This window comes from Microtus ochrogaster, chromosome 6 (assembly GCF_000317375.1).
Source record: "Microtus ochrogaster isolate Prairie Vole_2 chromosome 6, MicOch1.0, whole genome shotgun sequence".
Taxonomy (NCBI): Eukaryota; Metazoa; Chordata; class Mammalia; order Rodentia; family Cricetidae; genus Microtus; species Microtus ochrogaster.
The window spans coordinates 78,623,349-78,629,468 of record NC_022013.1 but is presented as its reverse complement, the minus strand read 5'-3'; the positions used below and the strand labels follow the sequence as shown (position 1 = coordinate 78,629,468).

Here is a 6,120-nt window from a genome sequence, read left to right as displayed (position 1 = left end):
TTGGAATCTTGGAATTTAGCTGAAACGATAGACATACCAGAAAAGCCGTGCCCCATGAAGACATTTTCAGGAAGCAGTGCACCCACACTGTGACTCTCTAGGGCAAAGAGAAAGTTAGAACATTCAAAAGGCACTTCCTGGGGAAGGTAGAAAACAGACTAGTTCTAAGACCAACAGGGACAGGCATGGTCTTCTCACCCTGTTCCCGATGCAGGCATATCTGTGAGGTGTTCTTTGTGGTGGGCACGGGGGAGGTAGAGACAGACGTCTTTTCCTCACGGGATCTGCTCACAGGCATAGACCCCCCTTCCCACTGACTTCCTATGCCCCACTCCTGACGGACAGGACATCTTCAGGGTGCCAGCCTGGCCACTGTAGCACGTATCTCTGAGGGTAATCATTTGTTCTGTCCAATAACGAATGTTATACCTCTGACCCCTGACACTGCCCTCAATAGTAGCTAATGGAGTTCACAGCCCAAACACGTCTGTGGTGATCCATTGTTCTGAAAAATCCCTCAACCCCAAAGACTCTGAACTTTTCTTGGACCTTGCAGTAAAGTTAATTATATGTCTTGAGATCGTTTCAGACTGTGTAATTAACCCACTAGCCTACTGTGTACTCAGGCTATTTAACTTACCTTGAAGAGAACAATACAACCAACTTCGCTTACCTTAGAGTTCCCACGCAATCAGCTTTTACAACCTGGGCAAGTGCATAGCTTTAATCTTAGACTATGTACTCTTCCATGCCCCGGCCAAGAATATTGTGTGTGTATTTATTGTGGAGATCATTTGCTGGAAGCAGCCAACAGACTGAAAGCAGCCATAAAACAAAGTCTACCATAAATATTGCAAGCAATGTAGATGCAGCTTGATAATGACTGTAGTCAGGGTCAGTGGGGGTCAGCGAGGCAACTTCTTTCCCTCTAAAGCTCCGTTGAAGATTCTATCAAGAATCCCTCGTTTCATTCCCGTGACAGGTTTTCTGTGTTCGTCAGTAAACACAGAGCAAAGTCTTGGCTCAGGAGAGGCACAGCACACAGACACAGCTAACAGAATAGCTTCCCACTCGCACAGCAGACAGACCACAGGTCAGCCTGTGACCACAGACAACAGACGCAGGGAGAGAAGTGAAGAGTGCCGTGTGGGGTTGTTCCTGGGCAAGTTAACCCGAGAGGGCGTTGTTGCTTTGCTTTCATTGCCTAGCGTGGCATTGCTGCATTTTGGTGCCTCTGGAGTTGTCTTGAATGCTTTAGTGGATGCACATTTAAGGAAGGCTTAAGTAAGGAGGTCCACAAGAGCCCGGAATAAAGGATAACAAATGTTTATTTCAGGAAACCTCACAATAAGGGTAGAAACCTCCCACGGTCCTCTGCTCTGTGGTCGCTGGGAGCTGTGAACAGAACTCAGACCACCAGTCAAGAGACAGCGAGAGCCCCCTCCTTGCAGACAGAAGACCATGCCCCTAAGTCCGGTAACCCCAAAGGCTATATCGGCTGAATGAATTTCCACAACACTCATCTTTATAAAGGAGAATATTTTTCCCCAGCAAGACTAGTTAATAAAAGACAGTTGCATGGTATCATATACCTGTAACCCCAGCACTGGGGAGACCGAGGCAGGAAGATTGCCGTGAGTTTGAGGCCTGCTGGGGCTACAGGGAGAGGCCATGTCTCAAAAAAGGCCAGTAGATACGTCTATGGGGAATAATCTGCAACCTGATTAAATAAGGGAGACATTTGCCACTGAGGACGACTCTTACTGTGACGATGGTGATGAAAACACAGCAGGCTTCACCTGGGCCTCTCAGCGGCAAGGCAAGCTTGTCATTGTCTCCCTGAAACTTGTCTCAGTAACTGTCTGCAGTATGCAGAAAGCGCCTGGCATGGGCACTGGGTCAGGGCAAGCATGGTGACTGCTGTCTACCTGTTGTAGATAGCTTCTGCTGTTTGGGGCATCCACGTTGTGTTAATTCTGTGAGATGTTTTTTTGCATAAGGGTGGCACCTGCAGAGGTGCCTATCTGTGTCAGCATTCCCTGCAGCCTGGCCAGGCAGCATCAGGCATTACTCCCCGACACTCGGTGTTTCTGCTGTGCTGAGTGTGCCTTCCACTGGGGGTTCAGCGGCTGTGCAGCTCATCTGGGTGGTGCCTGTACATTTCTGAGGCAGACATGCCTCTCCTTGATCACAGAGCCTGGCTGGTGGAAGGTATTAAAGAGAGTCTCCCGTTCCCTCTTCTTGCCAAACCCACTGTCTTCCCAAAATGAAGCGTGAAGATTCTACCCCCCCCCTTTCTGGTTTGGAACAAAGAAGTTTTGTGTCCTTGGGGACCCACACTATCTGAATTCCTGGAATATAAAGAATTTTCAGAGACTGTTTTTGGTCATTTGTCATTTTCAAAGGCAGAGTAAGATTGTATGGTTTAAAATAGTCACACATGGGGAAGGAGTTGCCACCTCAGCACCCCAAGTTTGCAGGCATGTCCCTTCGGGTTTGGACCCAATACCAAGTCTCACTGGTGGAAGGCATGACAGGCTTTTATTCTTTACTGGGTTTTCTGGCATTTTAGGCTTATTTTTCTTTAGTGCATACAGTCTTGGTATGTAAACAGGTTTGTAGATACTGCAATGTTTCCTTCAGCTACAGTCAAACTATCTAGATTCCAGCCCAGATCCTGTCCCTATTACACACTGATAAGCAAGCAGCCTCTAGGGGGCAGCAGAGCTCCAAGTAAGACCTGTGCTCCTGCAGGTGTCCTCCTCAGGCTCACTGCCCCCTCCTCCTAGGTGTCCCTCCAGCAGCACCCAACCTCCCCTCTGCTTAGAGAAAGTCTTCCTCGATTCCTCACCAAAGGAGGACACTCCGTGGTCCAGTTCCTGCACTCCACTGGTCTTTCCCCACACCCAACTCTCCCACATTGTGAAGCCTTCCTGATGTACCTGGCACCATGGCATCTAGCCTTACAGCAGGACCTGCTGTTGCCTCACAGCCAGGCATGCCCATGTCATGGCAAGAACACCCTAGGTCTTTGTGTCTTATAATGCCTGGGATGCCTGGGAGGCTTACTAAGTAAATATTGGAAGCAGAAGGAGCACTCCCTGTGTGTACATGCTCATGTGTGCATAAGATTATCTGTGCATGCACGTGCAGGTATGTGTGTGCGCGCACATGGGTGTGCAGGTATATGTGTGCATATGAACATGTACGAACAGGATTGATTGCCTGTGCATGTGTGTGCAGGTGTGTGTATGCACATGTGTGTACAAGCCAAAGGATGGCCTTGGATGTTGTTGCTCAGGTGCCAGCCACATTTTTGTTATTGGTTGCTTTTGAGGCATGATCTCCCTTTTCCCAGGAGGTTACCCATTAGTCCAGGAGGTTACCTATTAGTCTAAGAGGTTACCTATTAGTCCAGGAGGTTACCTATTAGTCCAGGAAGTTACCTATTAGTCTAGGAGGTAACCTATTAGTCCAGGAGGTTACCTATTAGTCCAGGAGGTTACTCATTAGTCCAGGAGGTTACCTGTTAGCCCAGGAATTACCTATTAGTCCAGGAGAACTTTCTAGTGATCCACCTGTCTTAGATTTTATTTTAGTTTTCTGTCTTTCTTTTTAAGTAGGGATTGAATAATTATGCCCACAGCTGAGCCATCTTCAGCCCCTTCAGGAACATGCCTTAATATATAGACACTTAATGTCTAGACACAAAGTTACTAATTTGGTTGCTGGGATGGCTCCATTGTCACATGACTTCAGCATTCTTTCTGACTAGAGAGAAAGACAGAGGATGTTTGGAATAAGCCAGAGGTGCAAGGAAGACGTTAGCTTTGGTGGCCCTGGTATACACTGTGCCTTGAAAGAAAGATACAAGCTTTGGTGTGCTGGTGTAGGCTGTGCCTCAGCTTTTCTCCTCTTTGATGGGTTTCTTGGTCGAATTAACTTCACAGCCTCTGTTTTCTCACTCATAAAATGGGGTTAACTAAGGTGATTGCATGATTTATCATCCAAACTAGGAAGGCATTTGGGAGTGACAGACGTTACAGGAAAGGGCTGATGGACACGGGGCTGCTGAGTGCAGTTTCGTGCAGCGATGCCTGTGATGTGGGGGTGGAGGAAGGCTCAGAGTGACACTGGACTCAGTTGTGAGCATGAGGGTAAGAGACACAGACCCTCAGAGCACATGGGACCACTGAGTGGAAAATTACCAGAGAAGCACTGGGATTTAGGGAGACCCGGTGGGATTCTTTGTATAGTCCATGTGTGGGAACACGTGTGTGCAGGTATGTAGACGTGTGTGTACACATGTAGAGGCCAGAGGTCAACTTCAGTGTCATTTCCCAGGTGCTGTCAACCTGTTTTTTAGAGACTGGTATCTCACTGACCTAAACTTATCAAACAGAGGAGAGCAGCAAGACACAGGACCACCCTTCTCCGCTTCCCTGGCCCTGGAATTACATTGAAATCACACTTTTGGTGGAGAGAGGGAGTGTTTGAGAATTGAGCTCGGGTTCTTGTGTTTGCACTGAAAGTGCTTTGCCTACTGAGCCACCACCCTGGTCTCCAGCCTAATGGGGTTCTATCTGGAAGGAGGCCGGGTAAATTAAGGTGGTCGAGGAAGGGCAAAAGGATCGGAAGGGATGGGGAGGGACATTCCCTAAACTGACCTAGCAGGATTCTTGCTATAATTGGGTGGTGCAGGCCGGACAAGCATGAACACCAAGCCAAGATGTGGGACTCTTGGAGGAACCCGATAAAGCTTTGTCAAGGCGAGAGTCTGCAGAGGAGGACCTGGGCATACAGCTTAGCGGCAGGCACTGCTGAAAGTCAACCCCTTCACAGCTAGGATAAGAAGTGCAAGCTTCCTGGTGCATGGTGAGGTGACTGTGTGAAATGAGAGCGTGACTGCTCCAAGATGTGGCGGAGAAGGGTTTTATTGTAGATATGAGGGAGAGAACGGCCAGAGGCGTCTAGAAGGGTCCAGACTTAACATGGGCAGTAGAATAGACGGGGCCATGAGAGGAGGAGAGTGGGGGCAGAGAAGAGAGGAGAAGAGGCCAGGACCAAGAGAGCACATGGGGACCCAGAAGGCATGGGGCCAAAACAACTGAGTTATATAGGAATCCAGAGCTGGGGGAAGAGAAGCAAAGCCCCTGGGAGGGCATTAGGGTTTAGGGTAGGGGTTGGGGTGAGAGGTACTTGGGGAGCCACAGGTATTGGGTGACACCTGCACCAGGTTTCTCTGGGAATTGACAGTGCCGACTGAGGATAGTAATGTGTGTGGAAGGAGCCTGGGAATATGGTGGAGCCCTTTCCCAGCATGCACAAGGTCCTGAATTCTAGCCTCGGAATTCTGGAAAAAAAGTTTGAGAAGCCAATAACATCGAATGCACATATCTATTGACCACCACAGTGTCTTAGTAATATGCATCATTCTATGCATTGTTTAAATTATTTCAAATAAAACAACTACATAGTTTTTTGACATCTATCTTTTGGTCTGATTGGCTTTATTTACTGTTGTCTTGTTCTGAGAAGTATTGCTATTAGAAATGAAGCTTTTAAATAAAGCTTCCGCAGTAAGGAAGTAGCGCATGAGCAGTATGAATGCTAAACCAACAGGATTCTGGGATGGCAGGTGGGAAGCGTGGTGCGTCAAGGGGGAAAGATCCTTGCAAAGTGTCTCAGAAGACATCAGGAAGACCTCTTGTCCCCTCCCGGGGGGCGGGAACTGGGGCAAAGAGGAAATGACCAGAATAAACTGAGGCCTGTGGTCTCTTGGAAACCGCAGAGGAGGGTGAGCTCCCGCAATCCATGTTCTCATATGTGGGCACTCGTCACTCAGGCCTGGAGACGTATCTGAGGGTGCTATGCCCTGGGGCAGAGTGTGAGGCATTGGTCCAGCACCCTTGTGAGTCCAGAGCTCCTCTCTCTATTTGCCTCTGGGTCACTTGCCTGGGAATCTGGGACCAGCCCCCTTACCCTTCTTATACACCCCACTCCTACCTCGTGAGGGCCTCCTGTTAGCCACTGTGTATAAATAATGGTTTCACCAGTATTTTAAATATGGCTTTACCATAAACTGAGTAGTCTGAGCTGTGAGATGCACAGTTGCCACGA

General features: G+C 48.5%; 1 protein-coding gene across 1 annotated transcript in view; it reads left to right on the top strand.

Annotated features, from left to right (window-relative positions):
• The window catches only part of Hhat (hedgehog acyltransferase), a 245,988-nt gene that overhangs the window by 168,629 nt on the left and 71,239 nt on the right, over nt 1–6,120 (top strand). The window lies entirely within an intron of this gene.